At 44.4% G+C, this 18,571-nt stretch overlaps 1 long non-coding RNA gene across 1 annotated transcript; it reads right to left on the bottom strand.

Moving 5' to 3' along the window:
- Positions 1-7,847: 7,847 nt before the first annotated feature.
- LOC148007011 (uncharacterized) lies at positions 7,848-17,556 on the bottom strand. The gene is made up of 2 exons (XR_015646002.1): positions 17,493-17,556; positions 7,848-9,160 (listed from the first exon to the last, which is right to left on the bottom strand). It is a non-coding gene; the product is annotated as an uncharacterized LOC148007011 (long non-coding RNA).
- Positions 17,557-18,571: the final 1,015 nt, after the last annotated feature.

The following is an 18,571-nucleotide window of genomic DNA, read 5'->3' as shown; positions in this document are numbered from 1 at the left end:
CTTCCAAGGGTCTAATGTCTGCCTATAATAATGAGGCTAGTCAAAAGGAAGCAGAAGAGTCACTGGACTGCCCTTCTCTCCAGGACACTTCCGATGACAGCCACACTGGACAAAGCATACATGCATGACAGAGGTTTGCCCTGCATTTACTCAGCAAGCAGACACACTTACAAGAGCAGCACCAATTAGAACATAAAGGACAACCTATTCTCCAGGTGTTTGTCAGCTGAGAGCAGGCCTTTCCCCAGCTGGGGCCTTCCCAGAGGACTTAAAGGATGGACCAAGAAGATGAGAGAATCCCTGAAGTTGTGTTGCTCCTTTCCATCAAGAAAGAAACCTTACATAAGGCAGAACTGTGTTCTCTCATAAATGAGGCACAGGGAGAGCATCCCGAGAACAAGCAGAAGGCAGAACCCAGGTACCTTTGTGCTTTACCCTTCCCACTTTGCTCTGTGGTCATTCTTCCTCTGGCTCTGTTTTCCATTTCCTCACAATTCTTACCTCCTTATATTCTCTAAGTACTTTACGGTTCTTCCTCCACCACAAGCCTTCTCCATCTTGTGGATTTCTCCTTTTCCCAGCTGGGACTCAATACGACCTAATTGTACTCCACTCCACAGAGTTGTCTTGCTGATCCAATCCCTTCACCTGAACTGTATGACCCTCTAAGGACAACAGCTTCAACAAGATGAGGGCTACAGAGCTATCAGATCAGGGAATCTTCCATAGGTTACTGGTCCTAGCACATGTGGCCATTAATCACAAGTGATACAGGACAAATTCTTATGTTTTCAAAAGTAACATTACATTCCATTCATCCTCAAATCTAATAACTGGTAATGCCTTTGAAAAAGTGTAATTAGAGTTGCTGCAACAGTGCAGATCCTGTGAAGAGGTAGGTCCTGTAACAGTGGAGGCACTGAAATAGTGCAGGTTCTGGGACAGTGAAGGTCCTTTGAAAGTGGAGGCACTGCGATAGGGGAGGTCATTCTACCTACAGTGGAGATGCTGCACCATTGAAGGTTTGGCTACAGCGGTGGTCCTGTGACAACTGAGGTCCTGCAAAATTGTAATTGCTGACACAGTGGTATTCCTGTAAATGTAGAGATCCTGTGACAGTGAAGCTGCAGCATCATTAGAGGTCCTGCTTCAGTTGATGTCCTGAAACAGTGTAGTTGCTTTGACCCTGGTAGTGCTACAACAGTGGAAGTTCTGGGACAGTGGAGGTTATAGGCTAGTGGAGGGCCTGCCAACAGTGCATATCCTGTGCCAATGCTGGTCCTACAAAAGTGTAGTTGCTGAGTCATTGGAGGTCCTGTGACAGTGGAGGTCCTGCAGCAATGGAGGTCCTGTGACAGTGGAGATTCTTCAACATCTCAGGCTCTGGGACAGTGGAGCTGGTTGATGTATGGACAGTGGAGGTTCTGCAATAGTGGAGGTGTTTAGACAATGGAGGTCCTGTAATAGCATTTTCTCAGTTCTGGATTTCTACTCATCCCAGAGGGGACTCACTATGACTGATATGTAGCCCACTCTACAGAACTGTGTCCTGCTGATCCCATCCCTTAACCTGGATTCAACTTCTCCCAAAACACAACACCTCCGACCAGGTGAAGACTGGTGGACTAAGGGCTCATGGAATCTTCCAGGGGATATCAGTCCTAGAATATGTGGTCATCAATCACATGTGATGCAGAAAAAATTCCTGTGTTTTCAAAAGTAATATCCCATTCCATTAAGACTCAAATCTAATAACCAGCAATGTCAACAAAATGTGAAAGTAGAATTGGTGCAACAGTGCAGATCCTGCTACGGTGTAGGTCCTGCAACACTGGAGGTACTGCAACAGTAGAAGTCCAGCAACATTGGAGATCCTGCAATAATGTAGGTCCTGAGACAGTGGAGATGAGGTTGGAACAGTGGAGGTGCTACAACAATGGAGGCACTCTAAGAGTGGAGGTCCTGCACCCATGGAGGTCCTTCAAAAATGGAGGTACTTAAGACTGACGTTGTCTGCAATAGTGGACATCCTAGGACAGTGGAGGTGCTTCAACAGTGGAGGTTCTGTGTTAGTTAAGGTACTGAGACAGTGGAGGATCATCAGCAATGGAGGTCCTGGGCCAATATAGGTCCTGCAAATTCTACTAGCTATCCTGCAACTGTGGATATCTTTTAACAGTGGAGGTCATGCAACATTGGAGGTCCCTGAGACAGGAAATTGGTCCGATATTGGAGGTCCTGCAACAGTGTAGGTCCTGCGACAGTGAAGGAGTTGGGACAGTTAATGTGATTGGACAGTGGAGATCCAGTGTCATTTGAGGTCCTGTGACATTAGAGGTCCAACAGTTATAGTGTAGGTCCTGAGACAGTTGAGATGAGTCTGCGAGAGTGGAGGTCCTGCAAAAATAAGTGTGCTAAGACATGGGAGATCCTGCAACAGTGAATGTCCCGAGACACTGGAGTTTCTGAGACAGTGGATGTACTTGACCAGTGGAGGTTCTCCAAGAGTGGAGGTCCAAAGCAATGGAGGTCCTGTGATTGCATAAGTGCTGAGAGAGTGGCGATCCTGTGACAGAGAAGGTCCTGTGACAGTGGTGGCCCTGAAACAGTGTATGTGATTCAACACTGGAGGTCCTGCAACAGTGAAGGTCCTGATACGGTGGATTTATCATGAAATTGAAGAACCAGCAACTGTGGACTTTCTATGCCAGTTGACATTCTGCAAAATTCTAGATGCTGCGAGAATGGATGTGCTGCAACAGTGGAGGTCCTACAATAGTGGAGGTCCTTCAAGAAGGGCAGTGCTAAGACACTGGAAATCTTGCTAAAGTGGATGTCTTTTAAGAGTTGAGTTGCTACAAGAGTGAAAGTCCTGCAAAAATGTACATTCTATGCCAGGGGAGGTCCTGCAATTTGGAGGTCCTGAGAAAGTGGAGTTGCCCTGAGAGTGGAGGTTCTACCACAGATTAGGTCCTTTGACAGTGGCTGTCAAAGTCCTTGTAATGGAGAAATAATAATGCCAGCCAGTAATGACCATGGCAGTGATGATGATGGGTGACAATCCCAACATCACGTGGTTTCTTCAAATAATTGAGACCAAAACAATATTATATCTTGTCTTGGAGCTTGTTGAAGCTCAACAGTTTTACAAATACATCCAAAAGTATGGCTACCTAAAGCAGGAGAAGTCAGTAAAATATATTGCAAATATTAGCAGTGATGAACTACTGCCCTGGGCACACAATATTTCACAGGGACCTGAAAACCAAATAGCAATTATCTTGGTTATTAATGGAAAAAAACAAAATCATCGAATTTTGCCTTAGTACCCGAGTTGAACCAGGGCAAATGCTGAAGCACCACTGTGGTGCTTACACTTCTGTTGCCCCTGAACTCCTCTTTGTCAACGTTTATGATGGTCAACCATCATCATTATCTCTTAATCACAGTAAACCCCAGATATAGGCTGACAGTCACAAACCTCATAATGCAACCTCGCTTCAAAGAATGGGAGGGTTTCCCAAATCCCTATGAGGAAATGGTACCTCAGGCCACACCCTACAACTGTGGAAGTAATGCAATATATTCAGTTCTAAGCCCAAGAAATAAAGATTCTTTAAATCAAAAAAAAATTATTAACGGATAATGGCGTCCAATGGCTTACTGAAAGGGCAGGCTATCCAGGTGCCTGGCTTCACAACCAGGCTCCCTCACTGAGTCCAGTTAGGGCTCCATTCCCTACCCTTAAAGATTATGCTGCTTTCCATCTAGGACTTCAGAGGAGTGGAAACCAAACCACCATTGGCACATTGAACTTGTCATTCCCCATGGCCTCGTTTATGCCTATGTCCATAACTCTAGTCATAGAAGATTCAGAAGAATCACTGGGACTGGCCTTTTCTTCAGGCCATTCCAGGTGACACCACACTGGACAAAACATACATGCCAGGGTGTCTTCTGCCTTCAGTCAACAAGCAGCCTCAGGGAGAACGAAAGCAGCAATGAAACCACAGAAGACAACCTATTATCCCTCTGGGCTTCAGGAGAGGGCAAGACTGTCCCAAGCAGGAGCATGCTCAGATGCTTTACAGGGTGGACCAAGAAATTAGGAATATCCAAATCAAGCAGTATTCCTGTGCTCAATCAAGGAAGAAAACTCTCCTTGTACAGCACAGTGTCTCTCCTGAGAAATAAAGGCTAGAGTACATCCAAAGAACAAGCAGCAGGCAGGCTCAGCGCAGGTACCTTTGTGCTTTGTCCTACGCAGTTTGATCTGTGCTGGTTCCTCCTGTGTCTCTGGTTTCCATTTCTGCAAAATTGTTTCTGTTTTACCTATTCTAAGCATTGTATGATTCTTGCTCCACCATAAGCCTTCTTTCAGTTCTGGATTTCTACCCTTCCTAGCAGGAACTCAACACAACTCATGTGTACCCCACACTAGAGTTATCCTTCTGACCACATGCCTTCACCTGGACTTTAGCATTCCCAAAAGACAACAGAACACCACAAAGTGAGGCTTCGAAGGCTATCGGCTCATTGAGTCTTCCAGGCGCTACTGATCTAGCACATCTGGACATTAATCATAGGAGCTGAAGAAGAAATTCTTAACTTTTCAGACGTAGCATCACACTCCTTGAAGCCTCAACACTAACAACAAGCAATGCTTTCAAAAATGTGACAGTGGAGCTGGTGCCGTAGTGCAGATCCTCTGACAGTGTAGGTCCTGTAACAGTGGAGGCACTGAGATAGTGGAGTTACTTTCACATTGGAGGTCATGCAACACTGGAAGACCTGCACGAGTGGAAGTCATGATACAGTGGAGATTTGACTGCTGTAGTGGAGGTCCTGAGACAAGGCACGTGCTGCAAGAGTGGATGCCCTGCAACAGTGGAGTTCTTGGACAGTGGAGGTCCTGGGACAGTGAAGGTTCTACAACAGTGGAATTTCTGCGATAGTAGAGGTCTTTAGACAATGTAAGACCAGCAACAATAGAGATCCTGGGCCAGTAGAGGTCCTGCAAAAGTCTAGGTGATGATAGAGTGGATGTCCTGAAACAGTGGAGGTCCATGACAGTGGAGGTCCTGCATCATTGGAGGTTCTGGATCATTGAGGTCCTGAGACAGTGCAGTTGCATAGACATTGGAGTTCCTGCAACAGTGTAGGTCCTGTGAGAGTGGAGGTGCTAAGAGAGTGAAGGTGATGGACAGTGTAACTATTGTGTTCCTAAAATGATGGAGGTCCTGCAACAGTTGAGGTCTTGATACAGTACAGTTCTTCCAACTTTGGAGGCCCTGCAACAGAACAGTTCCTGGGAAAGTGGAGGTTCTGGGACAGTAAAGGTGACGGGAAAAAGGAGGTGCTGCATCACTTGAGGTCCTGGGACATTTGAGGTCCTGCAATATTGGAGATCCTTAGAAAAGTAGAGGTCCTGAATCAGTGCATTTGCACTGACAGTGGAGGTCCAGCAACAGTGGACTTTCTCTGCCAATAGAGGTCCTGCCAAAGTGTAGCTGTTGAGAAAGTGGATAATATCCTACAACGTTGGAGGACTGGCATTAGTGAATGCCCTGAGACACTGGAGATCCTGAAATAGTTGGTTTGCTTGGACAGTGAAGCTGCTACAAAAGTGGAGATCCTGTATCAGTGGAGGGGTTTTGAAAAAATGGAGGTGCTGCTACACTATTGGTCCAGCAACAGTGAATATCATGAGACAACGCATTTTCAATGACAGTGGAGCTCCAGCAACAGTGGAATTTCTGTGCCAGTAGAGGTCCTGCAAATTCTAGAAGCTGAGAGGGTCCATGTCCTGCAACATTGGAGGTCCTGCAACAGTTGAGGTACTGCAACAGTGTACGTCCAGCTACAGTGGATATCCTGTCCTAGTAGAGGTCCTGCAAATTGGCCTTGCTGAGACAGTGGATTATCCTGTGAGAGTGGAGGTCCTATGACACTGGAGGGGATGGGACAGTGGAGGTCATGCCAAAATTGCGGTCCTTGTAATGGTTGAGTGGTTATAACAGTGGAAGTCTAGCAACAGTGGACATCTTGTGTCAGCAGAGGTCCTATAACATAAAGGTCCTAGGACAGTGGAGTTACTGAGACATTGGCGGTCCTGTGAGTATGGAAATTCTTTTAACAGTTGAGGTGCTGTGACACTAGAAGTACAGCAAATGTAGATATCCTCTGATAGGAGAGCTCCTGCAAATTGGAGTTGCTGAGAGAGGGGAGGTCCTGCAACAGTAGTGATCCTGAGACAGTAGAGATCCTGCAACAGTGGAGGGGCTGAGACACCGGATGTCCTTTGACAGTGGACTTCTTTGTAATTGTAGAGGTGCTATGACAAGGGGGTTCTGCAATGGTAGGGGTCCTTGTTATAGCTGAGGTATTCCAACAGTGGAAGTTTAGGGACAGTAACTTCCAGTGTCCGTAAAGGTCTTGCAATTTGGAGGGTCTGAGACAGTGGAGTTGCCTGACCGCAGACGTCCTACTGCAATATTGGTCCGGTGAGAGTGGAGGTCTTGGGATAGTGCAGGTACTGGGACAGTGGAAGTTCTGCTACGGGGGTTATCAAAGTGCATGCAAAGAAGAAGCAATGGTGCCAGCCAAACATGACCATGGCAAATATAATGAAGATTTTCATCAACCCCAACATCATCTTGCTTCTCCAATTGAGTCTGAGACAAGTCTAATAACTTATCATGAAACTGGTTGAAATTTTACAGCTTTACAAATACATTTGAAGGTCTTTCCCCTTAGAGGAGTACAGGGTCAAGGAAATATTTGGGTAAATATTAGCAGGCTTGATCTACGGCTATGGGCACTGTAAAAGTACACAGTGACCTGAAACCAGATTATATTCTGTTAGAGAAGAATGGAAAAGTCAAAATCATCAACTTTGGCCTTCAAGGCAAGTCAAACTTGGGCAAATGCTGAACTGGCAGCATGGTGCTTATCCTAATGGTGCACCTGATCTCTTCCTAGGAAAACGTTAGGATGTTCCAAAAACAAAACAAAACAAAACAAAACAAAAAAAACAACCCCCCCAACATATGGACTTAGGAGTAGGGTTACATTTTGTCATACAAGAGCTGAGGAGACAGGTTGTGAGTGGTATTTATCCGGCCCACTGTGGGGTATCAGAAGAGGCAGCTTAGCCTCCTAATGACAGTGAATCACAGATATGGGCTAACAGTCACATAGGTGATGACACATCCATGCTCAATGAAGACTGTAAGTGGTTCCCAAATCCCTATGAGGAAATGATCCCTCTCATGCCAGATACTCCACTTGTGAAAGCAATGTAATATATTGGGTTTTGAGGCCAAGAGATTATAGATTCACTGTATCAGGGAAGGTACAACCAGAGCATGGCATCTTATTACTTAATGTAAGGGGAAGCTATTCACCGGCATGGCTGCATAACCCAGGCTCAGTAAGTTTGTCCAGTTAGGGCCCCATTCCCTACCCTCACTGACGGCACTTATTTCCCTCTAGGACTAAAGAGGAATAGAAGTGAGTACACCGTAGACACATTGGTCTCATCTTCCAATGGTCGAGTGTCTGACTTTGATCATACTCCTAGTCAAAGAGGCAGAGGCGCCTACCCTTCTTTTCAGGATACTCCCAATGCCACCCACACTGAATAAAGCATACATACATGCTAGAAGTGCCCTGTGTCTTCAATCAACAATCAACCACACTTAGAAGAGCAGTCGCAATGAGAACACAGAGGACAACCTACTTTCCTGCTGTTTCTCAGCAGAGAGGACTTTCCCCAGCTAGGGCCTTCCCAGAGGCTTTGAAAGAATGAACAAATTTCAATGGGGAAATTCACTGATGAAGTTGTGTTGCTGCTTTCTTTCAAGAAAGAAACTTTATATGGGGAGAAGAGAGTGTTCTCCCAGAAATGAGGCACAAGGCGATCGTCCAGAGAACATGCAGAAGGCACAACCCAGGTACATTTGTGCTTTGTCCATCCCAGTTTGCTCTGTGCTCATTCTTCCTCTGGCTCTGTTTTCCAGTTCCCCATAATTCTTACCTTCTTATATTCTCTAAATATTTTATGATTCTTCCTCTAACCTAAGCCTCCTCCCTCTTCTGGATTTCTTTTCTTCCCAGCAAGGACTCAATATGACTGCTGTGTATCCCACTCTAGAGCGTGGTCTTGCTGACTGCATCCCTTCACCTGAAGTTTATCACACTCTAAAAACACCAGTTTCCACAAGGTGAGGTGGAGAGTGCTATGACCTCATGGAATCTTTCCATAAGTTACTGGTCCTAGCACAAGTGGCCATTAATCACAAGACGCACAGAACAAATTCTTATGTTTACGAATGTAACATCACATTCCATTCAGCCTCAAATCTAATAACCAGTAATGCCTTTGTAAAAGTGCAATTAGAGTTGTTGCAACAGTGCAGATCCTGTGAAAAGGTAGGTCCTGCAACAGCGGAGGCACTGAAATTGTGCAGGTTCTGTGACAGTGAAGGTCCTTTGAAAGTGGAGGCACTGTGATAGGGGAGGTCATTCTACCTCTAGTGGAGGTGCTGCAAAATTGAAGGTTCGGCTACAGTGGAGGTCATGTGACAACTGAGGTCCAGCAATTGGAATTGCTGATACAGGAGTATTCCTGTAACTGTAGAGATCCTGTGACAGAGAAGTTGGAGCATCATTGGAGGTCCAGCTTCACTTGATGTCCTGAAACAGTGTAGTTGCTGTGACCATGGTAATGCTACAACAGTGGAAGTCCTGGGATAGAGCAGGTTATAAGACACTGGAGATCCTGCGACAGTTGTAGTGCTCCTACAGTGGAGGTCCTGTGACAGTGGAGGTCTGCAGTAATGGGGGATCTGCGACAGTGGAGTTGATGTATGGACAGTGGAGGCCCTGCAATAGTGGAGGTGTTTCCACAGTGAATGTCCTGCAATCATAGTGTTGTTTGGATTGTGCAGTTCCTTGGACAGAGGAGTTCTTGTGACATTGATGGTCCTATGACATTGGACGTTGTAAGACACTTGAGCTCCTGCACAGTAGAAATCCTGTGATAGTTGAGATGCTGAGAAACTTGAAGTCCTGTAACAGTGGAGTTGACACACAGACAGTGGACTTCCTGAGGTAGTGGTGGTGCTTAAACAGTGGATGTCCTGTGACAGAGGAGGTCCTGCAATATAGGAAGAACAACATATGCTGGCTGGACCACACAGTGCTTCCAGTAAATAGACCACCAACCAAGGGGTGTACAGGGATGTGATATATATCTATATCTATATCTATATATCTCTCTATATCTATATCTAAGAGGATGGCATTATCTGAAACCAATAGGATGAAAATCCCTTGGTCCTGTGGAGATGTGATGCCCCAATATAGGAGGATGCTGGAATGGTGGGTTTGGAAATGGTGGTGGGTTTAGGAGCACCATCATAGTGGCAAGATGGACTGATGAGATTGAAGATGTAGGAGTGGGAGTTTGTGGAGTGGCACCTGGAAAGTGGGCTATCATTTGAGATGTTAAAAAAAGTGAAAATGATAAGGTTTACATTGTCTGACCAAAACCCAAGGGACACTACATAAGGAACACAAAAACCCACAGGTGCTCACCAACAATCAGATAAAATTTGGCCTTCGGTGGTCTACTCCAAAGAAACTATTCCAAGAATACTGTTTAATTTTTTCAAACACAGTTTAAAACTCTTAAGTGTGCTCTCAAATCTGCCCTAATTCACATAAATCAATCAAAACTGTTGGCTTTGTAAATAGTTCTCTTGTGTCCCAATGTTTATATGCTGGTCACACCAACAACATTATACTTGTCTACATGTGAGTCAAACAATGTGGGATCCTTGTCCCAAGTGGGCCAGGCAGACCCTGAGCTCACCTTCAGGTTCTCACATACACATACAAGCACACACACACACACACACACACACACACACACACACACACACACAGAGAGAGAGAGAGAGAGAGAGAGAGAGAGAGAGAGAGAGAGAGAGAGAGAGAGAGCTTATCATCTATTTCTAAGGCATAATGTGTGCTCTTGGAGTTGGGCACTAGGACTTGCACATGTAAACAAGTGCTGTACACCTAGGAACACTTTCTGATCTGTATTTTCTCTTTTATATGCAGTTCCTTGGATATCTTCAAAAGCAAGTAGGGCATTGACATATCATGAATTCTTGGGCCTAAAGGTAAATTTTAAAACAAAGCTCACATGTCACTCACAGATGACTCTAATAGGAAGTACATTAAGTTCAGTATCATTCAATCTGAAACCCTCAATGTGTATACACCACTCTCACTGCCCTCACGAAATCTCATGTTTGGACCACTCTTCCTAGCTGGAGATACCTGTTTATCTCCCAGAATAAAAGGGAGGCTCCAGGCTCAAGTGGAACAGCAGATTCAAGGTGGGACTGTTGGGTGACATTACAGTGAACACCAGGGACTGCCCCTCAGAGACAGGAAGTGGCCCTTTCATTCCTGCTGGGGAAACAGTATCTAGATTGTCCTGCATGGGACAGAATCCTCTCATTCTAGCAGATATCCTGGGTGACAGAAGGAATGTAGGTAGATTATGAAATCAAACTACCACATTTCTTTCTGAGGCAGAGACATTTGAGAACCTTGGCCCAGGAGTTAACAGCTCCAGATAGCAAGGTGATGTCAGTGTGGGCCCTGTATTGACCTATGTATAGTTATTTATGTTAATCACCAAATATTTAAAATTTACAGCACTTAAGAGCAAAGTCTCCCAGGAGACTCAGCTAAAACTAATCAGTGAGTTTTTAAGGGCGGCAATGGGGGGAGGATGGGGAGGGGAACACCCATAAAGTAGCGGAGGGGGAGGGATTAGGGGGATGTTTGCCCAGAAACCGGGAAAGGGAATAACCCTTGAAATGTATATAAGAAATACTCAAGTTAAAAAAAAAAGAAAGAAAGAACACAAACAAGTAGGAAATTTAAATTCATGTGACTGCTAGAAGTAAAGCAAGATGCTCTTGGTAGATAAGGTGATAACCTTTGTGTAAGACCCCTAAAATCATACCAACTTAAGATATGAAGTGCTCAGATAGCATGCTTAGTGCCATGAACCCAAGACAGAGCTTCTCTATGTCTCATCATCTCTGAAGCACAGTCCACAAACAGTTGCAACAAACCTTCTCTTTCTCCAAGTTCGAAGTTACCTTTACTCTTATTGTTTCCACAGTTAACTGAGCTCTCCTGGATACACAGGTTTGACTAACCTTCTCTGAACTTCTCCCAACCATGTACAGATGGACCTCCCTCTGCACATGAGGCCTGTTCTTCTCAGGCCTGCTGTTCTCCTTCCCAGATTAGAATTGGACACCTTTCAAACCTACATTCTTAAGTCATCTATCAACATTGGGTACACGATAGGCACAAGTTGACATTGAGTGCAAAATGACACTTTCCTACCGGACAATGAATAGGGTCCAGGGGTTCCAAACATGAAAACTGGCCAGGTAAGGTCAGGTAAACCTCATACTGTCTCTATGTAGAGATAAAAATTGACACACCTTCCCAAAGCAGACTTGCTCAGCTGTCTCAGTCCACACAGCAGTCCTTTGCTGAGCTTCCTTACTTCCAGTGACTGATGAGAGTACATGAGAAGATGCTTGATTTCTACAAAGACTTGGGCCCCATGAACCACAGTAGCAGCAGCTTCTGATCAAAAGTTATACCAGGAACTGAAAATACCTAATGTTCATGTGGTGATTTAAATATGCTCAGCCCAGGGAGTGGGGCTATTTAAAGATGAGCCCTCATTGGATAGGTGTAGCCTTGATGGAAGAAGTGTGTCACTGTAGATGTGACCCTTATGTTCCTTGTCCTAGCTGCATGAAAATCAGTTTTCTAGTAGCAACCTTCAGATGATGATGTAGAACTCCCAGCTCCTCCTGCAACATGTCTGCCTAGATGCTACCATGCCCCTACCTTGATGATAATGAACCAAACTGCTGAACTTGAAGGCAAACCCAAATAAATGTTCTTCTTATAAGAGTTGCTTTGGTCATGGTGTCTGTTAATAGCAGGAAAACTCTAAGTAAGTCATTTTCTACCACAGATTACTAAGTTAGTTGAGTGATGTCTTCACCTGAGGAGACATGGCCTCTTATTAAGGTGCTAATCTCCAAGCAATTTCAGGCTCTCTTCTGGTATAGGCATTGGCTATAATATTAATCTTCCCAGTGTCTTTTTCTTTCCAAACTCTACATTTTGTATTTCTTTTTGCCCCATTTGTTCTTTTTCATTGAAGACTTATAACCACAGTAAGACCGAGGCCATACTGGGCCCTCTTCAAATTTTCATCAAAGAAATTTGTTTATTACTTTTAAATTTAGCCTCAGATAAGTTTTTAGGATGTGGGCAGAAAGGAAGCCACATTTTTGTAAAAGCTTTGTAGGAATTATCCTAGACCAGTTACAAACATTTTTTCCTCCTGAATCCCCTTCTCCTGGGCTTCCACAGTCTGAATACCTCTTGGCACTCCTGACTCCCAAGTGCCTGCCAGTATAGCCCATTAAACTCTTCTTAGAGCACTGGAATTCTTACATATTTCCCAAAACAAGAAACAACCTGGCATCGTGAGGTGTCACACAGCAAGAGTCCACTCCATTATGTCACCTTCTGCATTTGTTACCTTTGTATTTCTGTGACAGAAATGCCATGAGCACAGCAAACTATAAAACAAGTAGGACATTAGTGATTCTATTTCAGAGAACATGTGTTAGCAGAGGTTAAGTTCCATGACTACAGGGCATGGTGGAAGGAGGAGGAGGCTGAGGTATGACATCTAGAATCACAAGTACAAAGCAGAGAGTGCACAGGGAGTGGTGCACAGCACTGAAACCTCAAAGCCCAGCCCCGCTGACATTCTTTCTCCAGCAAGGGCACACCTCCTGGATCTTCCCAAACAGAGTCACCAACTGGGAAAGGAGTACTCAAATGCCCGAGACAGTGGAGGATAGCTCATGAAAAATGTCATGGTGATTCAGGAATTCGAATTAGTAACAGAGAGAACCTTCACTCTGGGTCACTGTGTGTTGATGCAGAGCCAGCAAGCTGCTCTCCCTCCTCTTGCACATAAGATGTGGATTAAGTAAAAATGTAAACAAGCATCTCCATGGAAAATCAACAGCCCTGTTAATCTGGTCACACTTACAGTATCGGTCTAGAGGTATTGGACACTGAAATCGCAGAAGGAGCCAACACAAACTAAAACCCCTTAGTCTATAGGAATAAAAGTACCACAGAAGGCAAAAGGGGCAAGGACATGAAGCAAACACTCACTCACTCAGCAGATAAAATTACAGCTAATCCTAACCCACAGACCTACTTCTTAAACAGCGTACATTCTGCTGGTACCTATTCAACATGATCCTAAATGCTGCAGTCAGAACAAATGGTTTCTTACTTTGTGGAGTATGACTTAAAAACACTAAAGTCGTCTGAAGGAAGCGAATGGAATCTTCTCAGGGCCTAGGGAGGTCGGCTAAGGGAGTACAGAATAACAAAACAACACCACCCAATTTCCCCACCAGGAAGCAGAAACTGGTCTGCTGTCAGTTGTCAATTGCTGCAGGTTTAACAGAAGCCTCCACACTGGAAGGACTGAGGAAGTTGAGGTTAAAATACAATTACACTGAAAGGTCACTTTAGGAATGAGAAGGGTAGCAACTGGACAGTGCTCTCTCTCTCTCTCTCTCTCTCTCTCTCTCTCTCTCTCTCTCTCTCTGTGTGTGTGTGTGTGTGTGTGTGTGTGTGTGTGTGTGTGTGTGTGTGTTCCATGCATGTGTTTGTGTGTGAGTGTGGTTGGATTGTTGTTGTTCGGTTAATTTGAGACAGAGTGTCACCACAAACTGAAGCTGTCCTAAAACTCACCCTGTAGACAAGGGAGGTTTGGACAGTATAGAGACCTTCTCTCTCCTGAAAGGTGGGATTAATGATGTGTAGCACAAGCTATGAGTGAATGTAAATTTCAAATTCTGAAGGTTTTATAAATCTCTTTCTGCTTGCCTTAACAATGCTGGTGCTTACAGCAATACATGGTACACTGAGGACAGAAAAGAATATACTGTGTGAGTTTGTGAGATGGATAGAAGTGAAAGGAACTAGCTGATTGAGTTTAGTTCCAGAAGCACTGTCAATATTCAAAAACAAATATAGTCAATTTTTATCATTTGTAAAAATCATTAAGGGCATCCAGTAAGAGATTAAACTATTTTTGGTGTTGTGATGCTACACAATCATAAGACTGATTCCTGTGGAACAGGCTGGTGGAGCAGACAGTAATCAACAGGACATCAGAAAACCTTCAGAGCAAGAACTAGAGAGATCGCTCAGGGTTTGAGAGCACTGGTTGCCTTTGCAGAGGACCTTCACTTGTTTTCCAACAACTCTAAGTCAGCTCACAGTCATCTGCAACTCAACATCTAGAATATCTTACCCTCTTCCGGTTTTGTGGGCACATACTGCAGAGACAAGACAAGTCAGCCTCAGCAAGGCCTGGCCGGCTACTCACACACCCCATGGCTCTGAGCCCATCAGCACCAGACCTGAGGACTACCAGGGGTGCAAGCTTTACACTCTGGACTCTTTAACCTTTGGTCAGGAAGGTACCATGGAATGTAGCTGGGAAGCAGAGTTTACAGAGAAAGCCACAGAAACAGTTCAGCCTTAAAAAACATAATCTGATCCCTTCAAAGCCAGGTGTATGTGTCTGTCTGTCTGTCTGTCTCTCTCTCTCTCTCTCTCTCTGTGTGTGTGTGTGTGTGTGTGTGTGTGTGTGTGTGTGTGTGTAGGTGATCATAAGACATAGGTGGTTTGGAAAATCAAGGAGAGGAAGGATTTATTGAGAAGCTGAGATGGTGGGGAATGAAGGGTGGATGTTGGAAGGAAGCTAGAGCATGGTGGGATTTTAATAGCCAAAGAAGTGAAATTCGTATTTAATTCCCTTAGACAACTGGTCCAGGTGCAGTGTTCCTGGTGGTGGCTCAGTGTTCCAGCTGTGGATTCAGGGAACTCAGAACATCATGATGAAAATAATCTCTCAGACTACAGAGTCAAATTCCTGCTGGTGCTCCAGTCTCATCAGAGAAGAAATTAAGTCCCTCCTCCTATGGATCCTCTCATTTTTGTCATTCTCGCCTGCAGGAGATTCAGTCCTTCCTCTGAGGGGGCTACTCATACCTGCAGGTGATTTAGACCCTCTTGAAGGGAATTCTGTTTCCAGATTGGGATGCGGACCCTCCTGTTAGGGAATTAACTCTCTAAATCTTCTCACAGAGTATGTGTGACTACCTGGAGACAGCATTATCTGCACTTCTAAACTCTGATTGGTAAAGAGAATCCACGATATGAGTTTGAAAACCTCTGAGTTATATACTGAGTAATGAAAACTTATGAGTTATACACTGTTAATTTCTAAATGTATTCTGTTGAGTATGAAAATCTCTGTAATATTTTGATGAAATTTACTTACTTCCTAGATTTCAAACAATAATAGAAGCTATAGTTAAAAGTTTAGTATATGCTTGCTCAAAGTAATTTGAAAATATTTTTGATTTTTATTAAAGATGGTGTATGACATAGAAATTTTCCCAACTATTGTTTTGTTTACTGCTAAGATATAGAAATGCTTTATTTCTGCTGACAGAGCTCATATTCATTGGTCTGGTATAACTCACTGTTCAATGCTAAACTTTAGCAGATTCCTTAGGGTCTCTGCCATTTATAATAGGATTCCATCTACAAGTTGACTGCCTTGTTCTTCCTTTCTCATGGGATGCCTTTTGTGCAATTTCTCCCCATAAATGACAAAGTCATATCGTGAGAACAATGCTGGATAGCAGTGCCAAAAAGACCTGGGACACATTTACAAAGTCTGGTCCAATTAGAATGGGGCTCTGTGAGAAATTTCTGTCAGGTTTGCCCTGACCCTACGATTCTCTCTTCAGTGCCTTAGCTTGGACAAGATACCCCAATTCATATGGTGAAGGATGAAGTCCCTGACACTCAGCAGGTGACACTTAAAGACAGTGCCTTCAAGGTGATTGATTCAAGGAAGCCTGAAAGGTGGGCTCTGTTGTAATGTCTTTGGGGTCCTATGAAGGGAACCCTAGAGCCACAGACACTTAAAGGGTGCAGGGAGAAACCACAGAACACCAAGAGGAATCAGCTACCTACAAACTGAGGAGAACTGGAACCAACTCTTGGACCTAAGACTTCCAATCTCAAGCCCACAGAAACCTCTGCTCAGTTCTTCAGGCAGCCCAAAAATATTACAGTGTGCGTTCTTGGTGTGTCCTGGAGCCTGAAATTCACTGCTGTAAGATCAGGTCGATCTTGGGGTAGATGGGACTAAGTATTAAGTCCTAAGATTTGTCTCTCGAGGTGAGATAAAGTGGTCCTGAGTTGGGTGCTAAGGTACAGTCCCAGGGTGAAGCTTCTGGATAGCTGGGTTGGGTCTTGAAACAGACAGAGCTGTGCGGTCCCCAGGGAACTTAACACTTGTTGCTGGAACAAAGGTTTCTTCTTTCAATGTCCACTTAGGCAAATTTGCAAAGATCAAAAATGCTGATTGTGGCTCTCACCACTTTCCCTTGGAGCATGCCCACAAAGTGCCTTGTTTTCTACTGGGAAGTCAAGCCTTCTCTTATAAGGAGCTGCTCATGCAGTCATCTCACCTCTCTGGTCAGGAAGAAAACCTGCTACAAACTCACCTTTAAGAGGCAGAACAGATCGTCTTCTCTCAGGTTAAGGTCACAGCATAGTCTTTAGATATTGGCTAGGACGGTGGGGCTTGAGCTCCCATTCCCTCAGCCTCTACCTTGTTTCCAGTATACCACAAGCCCTGGCTGGTCACATATCACTTTCCACAGAGACCTCTGTCTTCTAATCCCTCAGTCTCCCCTGTTGAACAGGAGCTTTCTGTCCCTGCAGCCCAGACATGGACTCTAATTTTAGGGTGGGGCTGAGTTTAGATCATGTAATGTTCAGACTCTCTGCTTGGCAGCCATTATCAGGCATAGTGTTTATATTTTTGTTCACTTTATCGGTCTATTTTTTCTACTGTGTGCTCTGAGAAGGGAACGCGTATGGTTACATAATTCTTGGTATTAGTAGCTGTACTCCCAAATCCTGCTCAGTATGGAGTCTGTGGATGTTCAGCATAGGTGAGGGAGGTGCCAAGTCAGGAGACCTTGATGTGCTGATGCAGCAAATGAGAGGTCAGAGAGGACCCAAGTGGCAGTTGGAGAAAGGAGCCATAAAGACAGTGGGGAGTAAACAGGTCAACTTCCCTAAGATTCCTGAAAAGAAGCAGACCTAATTGGGCTCCATCCCAAGGGAACTCAAGATAAGACTCACAAAAGAGCGCTAACAAGCCAATCCCAATTCTCTTATTTTTCCCACATTCCTGAGAGCAGATATGGGCGGTTTCAAACTCCCTGGGCTCCCTTCATACTCACAGGTATTTGATGCTGAAACTGCCACAACCTCTGTTCCGAAAATCCCCTCAGTAACGAATGAAGGGCGTGGCTAAATCTGAGAGAGGGGGGCGGGTATTGTTCACTGGCCACTCATGCACATGCGCACTATGCCTACCCACAGAAATTTTCCAGTCTAGTTTACTGGTTCATTGAACACAGGATTTTGCTCCTGTCCTCTCAAGAAATACAAGGTCGCCACAGTACTTGAGAAATACAAATGAATTTACTGTGGCATTGCATACCCAAATCACCTGGAGGCATCTCTTTCCCAGCCCACTTGCGATCCTGCCTCAGACTTCCCAGAGAGCAGGCCCTTCCCCTTCCGCTCTACCATCTTGCGAGCCTACCTTACAGATAATGTTTTGTTGGGTCCTTCAGTCAACCACACAGGTTCTATGTTCATTTCTCACACCGTTAATTAAATTAAAATTAAATAACTGTTAGGCTGAGAAAGAGATGCAGACTCAACTGCGACAAGTGTTCTTATAGCACTTAAGGCACAGGAGGCACAGCAACACGCTTCTTCCTTTCCTGACAGTGTATCTACATCTCCTTATTAAATGTTCAAGGTCTGAGATAGCTGTGTTTGCCTGCCACCCACGAGCTCCCATTCTTCTCAGACGCCTTTGCTCCTACCAGCAAGAAAGCTCTGTAATGCTTTGAGAGCTCTAGATCCTTTGGAGCCTCTGAAATATTAGTTAACTTTAGAACAGAACTGTCATCTTTAATTTCCACCAGTGATTAGTCTAATGATGATTTGTATTTTTAAAATTAAATCCCTAGGATCAAATCCAAAATCTTTCTTTAGAATTTTTGAAATTAAATTATGAATTAGATATTCAATCTCAAATATTTACAATAGATAGGGAGGCTCACATTTTTGAAGAATGATGTGTTGTGCACCTTACATAAAAACCTCCTTCTAGCCACCTCATGCAAATTAAAGCACATACAGGCAACATTTCACCTGCACTGAGAGACTTTCTCCTGCAGACAGGGTCCACTATAACACAGTAGTTGTCTGAAATTCTAGGATATCAATCTCTGGTAGGCAAATG

The sequence above is a fragment of the Rattus norvegicus genome, chromosome 1 (genome assembly GCF_021556685.1).
Source record: "Rattus norvegicus strain SHRSP/BbbUtx chromosome 1, alternate assembly SHRSP_T2T, whole genome shotgun sequence".
NCBI classification, from domain to species: domain Eukaryota; kingdom Metazoa; phylum Chordata; class Mammalia; order Rodentia; family Muridae; genus Rattus; species Rattus norvegicus.
This window is presented reverse-complemented; position numbering and strand designations above follow the sequence as displayed.